The sequence below is a fragment of the Sus scrofa genome, chromosome 18 (assembly GCF_054392235.1).
Source record: "Sus scrofa isolate SSC_HxYL_T2T_F1_AM1 chromosome 18, Sscrofa_HxYL_maternal_Yorkshire_Landrace_v2.0, whole genome shotgun sequence".
Classification (NCBI taxonomy): domain Eukaryota; kingdom Metazoa; phylum Chordata; class Mammalia; order Artiodactyla; family Suidae; genus Sus; species Sus scrofa.
In genome coordinates, this window is record NC_139400.1 from 23,471,160 (window position 1) to 23,485,917 (window position 14,758).

Consider the following 14,758-nt stretch of genomic DNA (forward strand, 5'->3'; position numbering starts at 1 on the left):
GTGGTGGAAACAGCGCCGAACGGCAGAGAATATGCGTGCTTCTCTGATGGACGTGACTTGTGTACCATAGACGATGCTTTTGTGCGATCTGGACTCACAGAGCTTTTCTGGAGAACAAAGAGAAGCTGGTGCTGCCGAAACTGAAGACTAGAGAGAATGCAAGACTCAGGGTCAGTCTGCAGAGAACTAGGGGATTCTGTTGTGTTTTTAGAGTAAATACATGCCTTTTTTTTTTTTCTTTTTTTTTTTAATGTGATCATTTCAGCTCCTGAAGTTCACATTAAAAAAAAAATGAAAGGAGTAGCTACTACTTAGCTCCAGACCACTTCTCTGCAAAACTGAGACTGGGGTTCTCAGATCTTCCAATTTTCAAAAAAACTTGAATTTTTTTGTGATGCCTGATATCAACACTGAAACTAATTTGAATATTTTTTTTAAAATGTGAGCTGAACAAGACATGTCTCAGGGCAGAGAGGCTGCTGGTGTACGATCTGTGACTTAAAGGGAAAGCTCCTCCAGGCCACAGGTGAAACGGGGGCCACCACAACCACCACTGCCCCCTGCTCTGGGCCTGCCACCTCCGAGGGAGGTGGTCAGACCCTGAGCCTCCCCAGCCTTCCTCTGTCAAAGGACAGCCCCTCTAATCCCCGTATGTGCCCAGCTTCCTGCCCCTGACCCTCCCAACACCAAACCTTTGCCAGTGCCCTGCAGAGCCCCAGTTCTGTAATCAAACTCCTACTCAACTTTGGACTCTTCTGGAATGTTTCCTCCAGCTCCCGACTTTAACTGGTTGAAAATGAATGACAAAACTATTCCCAAGTGTCTGCTTCTCTTTCCAGTGGGGGTGTCATTGCCTCATATCCTGGGGTAGGGGCAGGGGCAGCTGACAAGCAGGGTCCTGCTCCCTCTCAACAGTACTTCCTGACGAAATGCCTCCCACCCACCACCATCCCTGCACCCCCACCACCATCTTTGGGGCAGGTGGGGGGAGCTTTGATTCTGAGAGCCCTGCAATATTCAGCTATAGCTCCCTTGCCCTCGTTATTAGCTACACACTTCCTGAAAACTGAGTACCCTATTTAAATCCTCAAATTACTCCCTGTTGATCTTAGGACAAAGTTTAAAGTCCTTGATGTGACCCGCAAGGCTTTGGTTTTCTTTCATTTCCATGTTCTTTCTGGCTTCAGGACCTCTGCACATGCTGCATCCTATGCAGAACCCTTGCCCACCAGCCCCTCCCCTCCACTGCCACTTCAGCCCCACTCTGCTTTGGGGAACCATCCTTTAGATCAGCTGTGTCCAATCAAAGTGGAACCAAGCCACACATGTAATTTTACATTTTCCAAAAGCCACATTAAGAAAAAAAAATAGGTGAAATTTTAATACATTTTATTTAACCCTATAGGTTCAAAAGATTATCATTCCAACATGATCTATACAAAATTCTCAATGAGGTATTTTACTTTCTTTTTTTCTTCCTAAGTCTTTTGACCTTGATGTGTATTTTATACTGAAAGCGCATGTCAATTTGGACTAGCCACACTTCAAGGGTTCAATAGCCACCTGTGACCAGCAGCTACTGGACTGAATGGTACAGGTTTAGACAGACCTCAGCTTAAATGTTAGTTCCTCTAGGCTAGTGCTTCTCAAACTTTAATATGCATCTGACTCACCAAGAGAACTGGTTAAGACAGACTGCTGGGCCCATTTCCAAGGCCTGAGTATCTGTATTTCTTTTTTTTTAAAAAAAAAAAAAACTATTTTTCTTTTTTTTTTCTTTCTTTATTTATTTTTTGTCTTTTTGCTATTTCTTTGGGCCGCTCCCGCGGCATATGGAGGTTCCCAGGCTAGGGGTCCATTCGGAGCTGTAGCCGCTAGCCTACGCCAGAGCCACAGCAACGCAGGATCCGAGCCGCGTCTGCAACCTACACCACAGCTCACGGCAACGCCGGATCGTTAACCCACTGAGCAAGGGCAGGGACCGAACCCGCAACCTCATGGTTCCTAGTCGGGTTCGTTAACCACTGCGCCACGACGGGAACTCCCTGAGTATCTGTATTTCTAACAAGCTCCCAGGTGATGCGATGCTGCTGGTTTGAGGACGATGCTTTGAGAACCTCTGCAGACTTCTCTGCCCTTCCTTCCCACCCACTGGGAAGCAGTCAGGTACCTCCCACAGCACCCTGCTTTATGACACTGGGTACCATTGTCATGGGTCACCCCAATTTGTGAAGAGGCACCACACTAAGAATTTAAAACTATTCTTTTTAAAAATCAAGCTTTTGTGTGTGTGTTGTAAAGCTCACCATGCTGGAACTGACTCTTAAGAGTCCTCATTTATCCCTCGGCAGCAAGGGTTAAATCCCTGGCATTTGAATTCACCACACATTTTAGTCACTGGTTTAGGAGTTCCTGTTGTGGCTCAGTGGTTAATGGACCCAACTAGTAACCACGAGGTTTCGGGTTCGATCCCTGGCCTCACTCAGTGGGTTAAGAATCCAGCGTTGCCGTGAGCTGTGGTGCAGGTCACAGATGCGGCTCAGATTCGGAGTTGTGGTGGCTGTGGCATAGGCGGGTGGCTGTAGCTCTGACTCGACCCCCTAGCCTGGGAGCCTCCATATTCCATGGGTGCGGCCCTAAAAAGACAAAAATACATAAATAAGTAGTCACTGGTTTAGTTCATACCCCAAAAGGGTCACACGGGTCACTGAATTACCATACCCCAGGGGTCCTTCTTTTTTAAATTATGGTGTGGCTTAAAAGAAAAATTTACTAAACAAACCTATCTTGTACATGACCCTGCACCTCCTCTCGCCCTCTTTCTTTGCTGTTTTCCCTTCCTTCTGGCCATCACGGTTTTAGTCCTCTGACAGTTGACACTTTGCCCACTCTACTGAAACGGTCTTGCAAAAGATGGCTGATGAGTCGTTTCTGACGGAGGGGAGATCATTCTCACTCAGGACTCACACTGCTTTGACCCCTCTGGTCAAGCTACGTCCATCAAGGGAAAAGAATTCTCCTAAGATTTCAGTGCTGCATTTCTCCCAGCTCTTCTATTGTTACTGGTGTTGAGTTTCTATTTTCCACCCACCAGCAATGGTACCATGATGACGAAAACTACGTATGACACCATAGCAACTCCCGTTCGCAGAGGGCTCACCATGTGCGTGGGACTATCTGAATCCTCAACCACAATTCTATGGAGAAGTTACTGAGTACTCCTGTTTTACAGACACAAAAACCTAGGAGGAGAGGTTAACCTGCCCAAGATGACAAAGATCGGAACTGGCAGAGCTAGAGTTCAAGCTCAGGCAGGCTGGACCCCCAAAGCCTATACATATGCCTTGAACCATTCTGCTCCACTGCCGCATGAGGACCCAAGGCTCTGTCCTCAGTCCTTGGAAACCCAACTTTTCTCACTACTTTAATTACATTAAAATGGATGATTTATGCATTGACAGCCCCACATACTCATCAGGCTGCCCAGTCTGGTTAATTAACTCATTCTTCAAACACGTGTGGCAGACCCCATGTGAACACGGCATAGTGCTGAGCCCATGAGGAACACAGAACCCAACATGAATGACGACTCCAAGGGGCTAATGGGGGAGAGGTGACACGCGTGCATCACTAAAGCAGAAAGTAATCCGCACCACGAGAAGGCTCTCCGTTTATAAGGGAGATGGAAAAGGAGAATTTGTTTTGAATAATGCTTTACGGACACCGCTCTATGAAAGCCGGATCTGAAAAGATGTTTAAGATTTAGAGTTATAGAAAAAAGAAACGTAATTCCAGCCTAAGGGAACAGTGAGGAGAGGCCAAGGAAAGGGTGTTTATGGAGAATGGTGAGCCATTCAAACTGGTCTGCCTAGAACAACCTTTTAGGCCTGTTTTCCCAGCATAATTATTATAGGGCCCCTTTCACACGTGAAGCTTCCATTGGGAAAATTATATGATCACCCTAAACTAAACACAGGGTATAACAAGGAAGTAGGAGGAGAAGAGTCTAGAAAGATAAGACTGAAGAGTGGCCCCAAAAGGGCCTTGGGCCAAAGACTATAGGTTCTTCTATAAGTGTTGGGACATCATTAAAGACTTAATAATGTGTATTTTAGGAAGATGATGCAGCACTTAGAAGTAAGAGATGGGAAAACCAGGGGCTTAAATACGTGTGAGGCTTTTGTAACCATTCTGGTCACACCTAACAAAGACTTGGACCAGGATAATGGCCGTTGAAATGGGATGAAGGAAATGAATCTGAAACACGCTCCAGCTTAGCTTTTTCTATAAAAGGCCAGATAGTAAGATTTTTAGGCTGTGAGGCTTTATGGCCTCTGTTACAATTACTCCATTCTGCCATTGTAGCTGAAAGCAGCCATAAACGACATATAGATGAATGAATAAAGCTGTGTTCCGATAAAACTTTACAGATGGGAAAATAAGTTAGAATTTGACATAGTTTTCATGCACATGAAATACTGCTATTCCTCGATGTGTTTCAACCATTAAAAAATGTAAAAACCATTCATAGCTTGTGGGCTGAACAGAAACAGGTAATGGGCCAGAAGGCCTTAGTCTGCCAATCTCTGGCCTAGCTGGGATGTCTAAAATCTACTCACACCTACTAATCCCTTCAGCATTTTGAACCTTTAAGCATCCTGCCATGGGATAATCCCAACATTATTAAATCACCTGATTTTATCCTTGGCTAGAACTGCAAGTACCTTGAATAATGGAATCCCAGTCATAATTTTTTTTATTCCTCACAAAAGACAATACTTAGTACATTTAAATCAGTCTGAGTTATTTTGCTTAATTGAATTATTTAACAATGGGTTCAAGACAGAACAGTAGGGAAAAATTAATCATCTCGTTAACCAACTTCAAAAATATATTCTTCATGTCGACATGTTTTATTTTTATTAAACATCTTTATAAACTGCCACAGTACTTCATACTTCAGGTGAATGTATACTTGCTAAGGAATAGATGCTATGCAACCGCCTTGGCAAAAAAGAAGCAAACAGGTGAGTCAAAGAAAAAAAAAAATTTGCAGGTGACTTGTATTTTCAAAGACCTTTTGAAATACACACACACACACACACACACACACACACACACACTTTTCCCATCTAAATTGGCAACAGGGCAAAAAATATTCTTTCCATAAATGCCAGCATAAAATTGAATTATGTTTGAAGATCAGCATCTTTTTGGCAAGGTAGGGATGGATGGAGAGAGCAGGTAGGTAGTAGGAGGCTGGTGCATATGCAGGCCATTGCATTTACTGAGGTAACTTCTACAGTATTTTCAGACTCTCTAGGTGATTTCAACAAACGCAGCTAACAATCTTGCCATTGCCTCCTACTCCTGGTCCTCATTAAACCATGTAATTTCACATCCCTCTCTCTCGCCCACCATAACTGAGGCTCATTGTCTCCTAAACCAATGTTCCCGGAATACGGCTTTCTCCTTTCCTCAGGTGCTTGAAAAGTAATAATGTCTCATACTCTAATACTCTGGCACAGCAACAAGTGGGGAAAATTATTGGATAAAGATCAGCCTAAAAACTTAGTTTGTTTTCCGTTTCCAAAACTTGAGTAAGAAATGTGATCAGTGATATAATGTTGAAGTAATATAAAATAAAGGATACAGGGCAGAGGTGCTTTCATCCAAAGTTCACCCTTAAGTATTAAATATTCAAATGCTACTCTAGCCCACTTGGATATTTTCCTTGGTTCTCACTGCATAGTTTTGAACAACCCTCAACCCCCACTGCACTAGGAGTCTAACTTTCTAGAAGGTGGGCTGGCTAGATTTGAGAATAGAAGTGAGAGATTTAATCAGCTTTCTGATAAATTAAAAAGGAACAGTTCTTCAGGGAAATGAAATCTGGAGCTCAGTTCCTCCATCTTAAAATATGCCTTTCCCCAAATCCATCTCAATAGGGAAAGTTCAAACATGACTGTATCTAAAAGCACCTGCTGTTCCATCATCTATCACTTTTCGTAAAGTTTTAGGGTAACTTTTCCATCTATATTTGCATTATAAGAACACTTCTTTACCAGGTGCAAATGTCTCTACTTACAGGTGTTTTCCAGACACTATTACCCTGCCATTCGCCAAATTTATAGCTACTAATAGCCCTTACTGACCACTTGTTCCAAATGTAAATCAGAGCAGGTAGACCCCTAGTCACAGGAAAGAAACATACATGTGTAATGAGACATGTGTGTGCCTGGGGCATGTGGCCCTTTCCAGCCTGCATGGCATCACTGATGGCCACGACTCCTTCCTATCTGCTTACTTATTCCCCTAGTAGCTTTTGGCAACACAAACTACTCCCACTGAATCCCAAAAGTGTGACATCAGGAAACCTGGATATTAACAGCTCTGCTACTTATTGACAGTGTCATCTTGTCACTATTACATCAAGTTATTTAAATCATCTGCAGGACCTCAGAGTCCTTATCCATAAAGATGAGGATGATGAAATTATGGTTCTCAAGGGGTTACAGGGAAGACTAAATGAGACAATGGTGAAGCGTTCTACCAAAGACTGAGACATATTCTGTGTTCAATGGAGCAGACTGACTAACACATGAAGACTAACCCAGACTTGGGGCCCTTGAGAGTGCTCCTGCTTTGCTGATGCTACAAGCAGAAGCAAAAGCTGGGAGTACAATAAAACGAGGGTGAGGGTAAGAAGAAAACATTAAATTAAGTAATGGAAGGATGAATGCAATCAAATGTTGGGGGTTTCAGGGCAGAGGTGTGGATGGTAAGATACAATCCTAGAAGCATACCAGATACTAAGTGATATCCTATAATCCAAATGCTTTAGTGAAATGGCTAAGGTTTACCTTCTATAAACTATGCTTTTTTTCCAGCTAAAGAGTTCTGTTATTAAGGGACATTTTTAGTCCTATTTCCATATAAATATCCCTTCACACTGGATTTCATCCCAAGGATGTTCAAGTGAACTACCAGTTCAAATGCTGGTGTGTTCTCTGTTCTCTAGGCACCAGACACGCCAAAATGAAGGCATGGCTGAATTTAGATGTCATTACTTAAAATGAAATGTGCCACTTAATCTCAACCAACTGTAGAAGGCAAAAGAGGAAGAGAGACTGAAAGATCTACCCAAACACCAGCATTAGTTGCCTCCGAGTGATGGAATAAAGGAGAACATTTACTGCCACATTATACTTCAGTACAATGGTCATTCTGGATAATGGTCAAATTTACAATGATCTGCATGGTTTGGTTTAAATATGGACACAAAAGAACATATCGTAGCTGGGAACTTTTATTTGCTAACAGATTGGTTAGGAATTTACGGCTATGAGATTTTGCTGATGTACTTGTGGTGGAAAATGTCTAAGGATCTTGAGCTTAAAACAGACTTTGAACACAGGCACAGACCTCGGAAATAATCTAATGCAACATCTACTTTTTAAAGATGCAAAAGTTAAGAGCCAGAGAATGGAAAGAATTTGTTTAAGATCACACAAATAGCTCCAAGACTAAAACCCAGGTGTCTTGACCACCAACTGGAGCCTCCTCCATGACACCATTTGTTTGAAAGTCTACCACAATTGAATAGCATCTATGGGGTGTGAGATGCTACAAAAATACAAGATGGATCAAACCTAGTCTCCTGGCCTCGGGGGACACAGTTTTGCAATAAAAAACAAACTGACATGTGTTCTGCTTTCATTATAGAAACCTTAGAAGCTGCTGGTGAAAGATAGCACTTGATATGATATTTTTCCCCCAAAAGTGTGCACTGGGTCAGTTAACATTCTGGTACCACTGACAAGCTAGAAACCTTCCATAATTTGGAAGGGAGGTGGGAGGGGAGTGAGAGTTATAATAAGTTAGCTAATAACCAATTATCCTTCAAAATTTAACTGTGAACTTTACTTCCATTACGCACTTCTGTCCTTCTCCAGTAAGAGGGCCCCCATCCTTCTGAAAGGAGAAGAAATACACTTACTTTTTCATTTGTGGTGCTTCCAAGAACCTGTGATCGAGCTCCAGATTTGAACCCTCCATGAAACCATTGCAGATACTCAACTTTCTCCTTTCATGACATTCAAGTTTTTCTATCTACTGGGACTTTTAGGGCCAGCTCCACCATCGCCCTAAATTTAGTGGCATGGCCCTGAAAACACACCGAGCTCCCTTCCAGGAGCCTTACTATAGACGGGGCTCTGCCACCCGGTGCCTCCGATGGCCAGGGGGACTGAGTTCATCACTCCCTTCAACTCCTATTTATTCTTGCCGTCAGGACACCACTACCAAGGCGGAATCCTCTTTTCGGCTGTCAGATCTACGACCCCCTCAGAGAGGCTTCTTCTGAGAAGGAGACAGCTGAGAAGGACCTGGGGGATGAGTGAGGGTCGGAGCCTGAGGGGTGGACGCGCGAGTGCCAGACTCCCACCAAAGACAACCCGCGGGGGAAAGGAACTGGCCCGCGCGCCAAAATAAACCACCACATCACTGAGAAATGGAAACGTTCGCAATGGCAATATTCCAAAACAAAACCACTCACCCGCAAAAAAGCCACTGGTAGCAACCGCTTCTCCGAACCTACTCGCAGCCAGTGCCTCCAAGGACTCATCTCTGCTGCCGGCATCGACTCTCTTTTCTAGCTCAGGAGCCAGAAGGGGCAGGTCCTAGGGCTCTGACTATTGGAAGATCAAGCTGTCACTCATTCATGGACCCGCCTTACTCCCCAGGAACAGGTCGAGGTCTTTTCCGTTTCCCAAATCCCCGGAGTAGAAAGTGAGGTTCTGATTGGCTTTCTGAGAAGATGAGCACATTTTCGGGCCAGTGAAGAGCTAGCTTTGGCGCTATTAGGCGGGCTTGTGCCTGGGGAAGTAAAAATGCCGGGAGCGTCGCCCTGGCAATATGAAAACCTCAGGAGCTCTCGCGCAGTTGAGGTGCTGGGAAGTGTTTCGCGTCTTAAAGGAAATATCTGCCAACGTAGAGACGTGCCGGTGGAATCTTGGAAGTTATGAGGTGATGCCTTCCTTTATTCATGGGAAACTGCAACCTGGGGATGAAGGTGGGCACTCCTCACAGAAAAGCTCTTGCTCTCCTGGCGGCTTTAAGCCTTAAACGGCGATTAAAGGCAAAGCCTTTAAAGTGCCCGATTTATGGGCTGTAACTCGCTCTCTCTCTCTCTCTCTCTCTCTCTCCTCTCTCTCTCTTCTCTCTCTCCTCTCTCTCTCTCTTCTCTCTCTCCTCTCTCTCTCTCTCTCTCTCTCTCTCTCTCTCTCTCTCTCTCTCTCTCTCTCTCTCTCTCTCGGTAAATGTACTAAGCGATTCCCTTAGGCAATTCCCTGACACTGTTTTGGTTGGGGGAGGAAAAGGGATGCATGGAATACACTAAAAGCTTATAGGACAGATGAAGGGAGGATGGAGTGAGTGAAACGAGTATTATATATTTGGAGGCCACAATTTACTGAACAAGAGAAGTTTGCACGGGGCCCTGTATGTTTCTAGGCAGTCTTGAACTACCACAAAAGGCTTTGAAGCATACGTGTAAGAACTTTTGGGTGGGCGAGAAAGATAATAAGGATTGATATGTTTGCTTGACCACAAACATATTAAGAAGAGAGATTCCCTGTCTTGATTTCTACAAGCTGTCGTATGTAGTGTTTAGTGTCTTCTTTTGAGTTTTTCCTATTTCATCCTAAGTCCACAGGTATGTGACCACCAGGCAGGTTCTCAGAATAATTAAACATATATATGAAAAGATAACTTCCACTTTTTAAACTCTGTGACACACTATGTACTGAATTCACTAAGACCTAAGCGTTTGTAGTTAGTTCTATATATCATCTATTCTTCTCAGAGCATAACAGTTCCTCTTATGATCTCAAAGAACAGACTCTTACTTCTGGGAGGACACAAATTCAAGGCCTGATAGATGCCAGCAAGTGCTAAGTACCATCTAATGTTAGCTGAATTCAGTTTGTACATGATTAACTAGAGTTCAAGTCAGAGGAACTGGAGGAGGTGCGGCTTCCAAATCCTGTACTCTTACCCACTTCCTCTTCCTTTTCTCAATACCAGGTGATGACAAAGTGAGGGGAGAGCCCTTCTATTACAGTTGCAACTTCAAAACTCCCTACTAGTAGCCACCATCCATCCTCTGGAGGATGAAGACAGCCATTCCCAAGTGTCAGTCTTAACCATTATTTAGGGATACTTGCTGTGGACTTAAGGCTTAATTGGATTTTGTTTTGTTGTTCTTAAGGATACCCATGGAATGTTAGCTTGTCACATGGAACTTTAGTAGCATATCAGACATCACCTGCCTCTTAGAATCTCATTGTACTGGTGAGGAATTTGAAGTTTAAGAGATTTATTCAGAATTACTAAGTTGGTTGAGGGTCAGCCTGGATAAGGATCCAAAGTTGCTAATTCATAATTCTGGGAAAATGCTTCCTCTTCTGCTGCCTCCTCTTCCCATCCAACACACACACACACACACACACACACACACACACACACACACAAAAGCAATATTTAAAAAAAAAAAATCAACTAATTTGAAAATTTAGTTCCAGTAGGACCAGCCATGAAAATTTACTTCTGATATAGCAAACAGTGTAGATATGAAAATAAACTTAGTGAGTCCCAGCTCACTACTTCAGATAACTTTTGGTGTGGTCCCACTTTCATCCAAAGAAGAAATGAAAATGCAGAAAGTTATTATAGCCATGTTATGTTTCTTTCTGTTATGTGAGTCTATCAAAAAATCAATATTAGCACATATAGTATTTTAAAGATTAGTAGCAGATTATCTTATTCAGGACCTGAACAATATACAGTTTTATGATGGAATACACCTGGGCCAAAATAATTTCATAGTTATTTACACAGAGTCCCTAGCCTTTGCAGGTAGGGTTGAGCTGGTCCACCAAGCATTAAAACATCCTCCATGGACCTAGGCTATTCTGCCTTGGCTCCCTCCTTCCCTCCAGCAAACTCCAAAAGTAGTTAGTCCTGAATCCCATGTACGGGATTGTCTCCTTGTCTTAACATGATCTGGTTGTTTGCTGCCAGTATCGAGTATCTATCTAGTATGGTGGATACCCTACCTTCTTCAGGGTCAGATCTGCTCCCCATAATCTAGTGTAAGGGGTGTGTGTTTGGCTCCCACCATTGACCTATTAAGCACATGGCTACTCTGTTGAAATCCAAAATTGGAAATGCACTTAGGGATCAGCCATTGTAGAACCTCAGAAGGGACTTTAAAGCCATCTGTCCCTTCATTCCACAAGTTAAAACATAGCGTGCTTATCTCACAGAGTAATGCAAAGAGTAACAGAGGTCATTTTGATACAGTTTTGCAATCCCTGAAGCACCTTACATCTGCCGCTTCTTTGCACTGGGAACCTTAGGTACGTTGTCTGACGTCAGCCTGTACCTCTCTCTGTGAAGTAGGGATAGTACCTAAGTGGCCGATGTGAAATCGCGATAATGCGGGATGTACCTGGCACGTGAAAAGTGTTCGGTAAATGGTAGTCATTCTTAACAACCACAGTAATGATACACGTAAAGTGTTTTAACTACTTACACATACTCTTGTTTGAAGATCTCAAGAGTCTGGACCAGTGGCCCCCCCCCCATTTCCTGCTCTCTATTTAGTGGAGACCTACCTGGCCTCCAGCAGGAGCTATAGGATAGGAACTTCCTTCATTACCTTGCTGCCACCCAGCGAGGTAATTGTTGGGATGTGAATGCTGAAAAGGGTACAGACCCACTGTAGGGCCAGAGCCTCTGGGGTTGGGAACGCAGGAACTCCATGTCTCAGCATGGAGCACGCAGGGCAGGAAAAGAGCCAAGGTGATGTTGGGGAGTTCTAGGGGAGGAGAAAACTCTGTGAAACAAGGGAAAAGAGGAATCTTGGCAGAAAGTCCAAAGAGGCACTTTCTCTCCTTCTACAGATTCCTTATCCCACTGCTCAGAGTAAAAACACATTTCTTTATTTATTTTTTTTATTTTTATTTTTTTAATTTTTGTCTTTTTACCATTTCTTGGGCCGCTCCCGAGGCATATGGAGGTTCCCAGGCTAGGGGTCGAATTGGAGCTATAGCCACCGGCCTATGCCAGAGCCACAGCAACGCGGGATCCGAGCCGCGTCTGCAACCTACACCACAGCTCACACCAACGCCGGATGGTTAACCCACTGAGCAAGGGCAGGGATCGAACCCGCAACCTTCTGGTTCCTAGTCGGATTCGTTAACCACTGCGCCACGACAGGAACTCCAAAACACATTTCTTTAGATGCTTGCTTTTCTGTGGTAGTGAACAAAGCAGTCATAATTTCTCCCTGTGGAATTGTTTTTCAAATGCTGTATCATATTTATATATTATACTTTATATTAAAAATATTAGGAGTTGCCGTTGTGGCTCAGTGGGTTAAGGACACAACGTAGTCTCTGTGAGGATGCAGGTTCCATCCCTGGCCTTGCTCAGTGGGTTAAGGATCCAGCATTGCCAGAAGCTGTGCTGGCATTGCTGTGGCTGTGGTGTAGACCAGAGCTCCAGTTCTGATTTGACCCCTAGCATGGGAACTTCCAAACACCTCAGGTGAGGCCCTAAAAAATAAAAATTAAAAAAAATATATGTTTATTGTATAAGGCTTAGAACATTAAAAATTTAAATATGCATATTCCTACCACTTAGAATTTATTTTTAACAAATTTTATTTCCTTCTATTCTTTCCTATAAATCAGTTATTAAAAAGATAGGAATCCGTAGTTTAGATACTGTTTCATGGCAATATTAGTATATTATGAACATCTGCCCACGTCATTGAATGTTCTTCTTCAGTTATGATTCCATCACACGACTATGCCTTTGCGTATTATGTCTCGCAGTTCACCCAGTCTCCTTTTCTTGGGCATGGAGATTGTTTCAGTTTCTTTAAAAGATTCAGAGATTTCAGTGGGTTGCTTCTTTCCTTAAATGACAGGGAGCTCTGGGAATGTCTGTTGAGCCAAAGGCACTGGCTGCAGGCCTCAGCCCTTCTCCACAGAGAGGCTGATAAAGTCTCTAGGCATTCTTTTCTCTGTGTCCTGGCATCGCAGAGCTAAGAAAGCTGAAGCCAGAGAGACGTGAAAGCTCCTGGAGGGTCACCCATTCACCTCTGCTCCCTCAGTGTCCTGTTCTTGAAGCTCAAGGAAAGGTGTTGAGGCGAGAGAAATTGGAGGAGAGATTGGAAATCAGGGCTCCATTAATAAAACCTCACAAAACTCCCGGAACACGTGTCTCCATTTTGCAGATGAGGAAAGTAGGCCTCAGAATCTGTCCAAACCTGCACAACTAATTAGAGAATCCAAGTTTGACTCCTAGGTTTGGTTCTGAAATTTGTACTCACCTTAGCATGCTTCTCACTCCTAAAAACCAATAGATATAACTTTATTCTTTTTCTTTCCTGTGGGAAATTTGTTGTCAGTCTGCTAAGATTTATTCGTTGTTTGTGTCCCCCCCCCCAAAAAAAAGAAAAAGAAAAAAAATCCCTTTCCTGACTATCCAAGAATTTCTTTTGCCTCGGGGTTTTCTGAGTTGGCTCCCTCCTTGCTGGAAGAATAGATCCTCATTCTTTGGTGAGGAATCAGATGACTTCGCTCCCCCTACACACACAACATATTTGCTCATTTTCTTAAGAGGAAGTGACCTCACTGGATATGTTGGAAGATCAAACTCATAAAAGAAGTTCTTATAAACCCTACATCAATTAAACAATATTACACATAGTTTCTTAGCTTTTGCTGTTTATAAAATATGACTCTGGAGAAAGCAATAAGCCTATTTTTCTGGTTTGGCTTGTAAACTGGTTCTGAAGGAAATTCTGAAAGAGGCTTTCCAGGAGTGTTTAGAGCCATGAAACATCATTAAAATGGATGTATAACCTCCCAAGAAGGCAGTAACACTTATTTGCAAGTGTAGTTTCTGGAGTGTTTTGTGAAAGCCTCTACACATAATCTAATGGAATGCAATTTCAACCCCAAAAGACACTTTTTCTCCATCCTCCCTGCCCCGCCCCCTGTACACACTGTACCCGCACCCTGGCCCGAGCTGCCATTACATTTGCCTGAATTTTCTCAGTAGCCTCCTAAGCAGTCTTCCTGGGGAAAATCCACCTTTGCGCTCTATTGGCTGGGCAGGGTGGTATTGTATTGGTACAGTATCTTTGTGATCATGGTTCAGCGAATCCCCTCCTTCCCCCAGCCTGAAATACTGCAGTGCTTTCCCCACTCCTAGGACTGGCCTTCTTGCTTCTTCCCTCTGGCCGTTAGACCTTTGCACAAGTGTTTTCCCTACCTAGAATGCTCTTCCTGTCCACGTAGTTGAAGTGCTGAACAAGAATTCAATTTTCCTAATTTCTAAGCTAAAGAGCTAATGTAAGTGTGTTTCTGGGGATAAGCAGTTATCTAGCAGGGGGAAAACATGATTTGGAGGTTCGAAGGAAATTGAGTAGTGCGGTGGATAAGCGTGTGGACTTTGGGGCCAGTCTGCCTGGGTTCTACTGGCTCTACTCCATTCTAACCACATGATCTTGGCATTTCTTTTGTTAACACCTTTGCCTTATTTGTTCTGTTGTATGATGGGCCATAGTAAGGCTATCTGTGTCCTAAAGTTATGTTATTTAAAGAAGCTAACACATGGAAAGAGCTCAATAAATTTTAACTTTAAAAAGTCTCAACAGTAGATTAAGGGCCAGTATAATATC

The 14,758-nt window shown here is 43.4% G+C and overlaps 2 protein-coding genes across 20 annotated transcripts in view; one reads left to right on the top strand and one right to left on the bottom strand.

Annotated features, from left to right (window-relative positions):
* Positions 1-8,627, bottom strand: part of BPGM (bisphosphoglycerate mutase) — a 62,992-nt gene extending 54,365 nt beyond the window's left edge. For all 15 annotated transcript variants that reach the window (XR_014833761.1, XR_014833763.1, XR_014833762.1 and 12 more), the window contains exon 1: positions 8,558-8,627. The gene's annotated coding sequence lies outside the window, so the exon portion shown is untranslated. The remainder of the gene's footprint in view (positions 1-8,557) is intronic.
* Positions 8,628-8,887: 260 nt separating this feature from the next.
* Positions 8,888-14,758, top strand: part of AKR1B1 (aldo-keto reductase family 1 member B) — a 158,807-nt gene continuing 152,936 nt past the window's right edge. For 3 of the 5 annotated variants that reach the window (XM_085004811.1, XM_085004810.1, XM_021078497.2), the window contains exon 1: positions 8,888-9,027. The gene's annotated coding sequence lies outside the window, so the exon portion shown is untranslated. Of the gene's footprint in view, positions 9,074-14,758 lie in introns of all 5 variants that reach the window. The other 2 variants (XM_085004812.1, XM_021078498.2) reach the window with 1 other exon arrangement.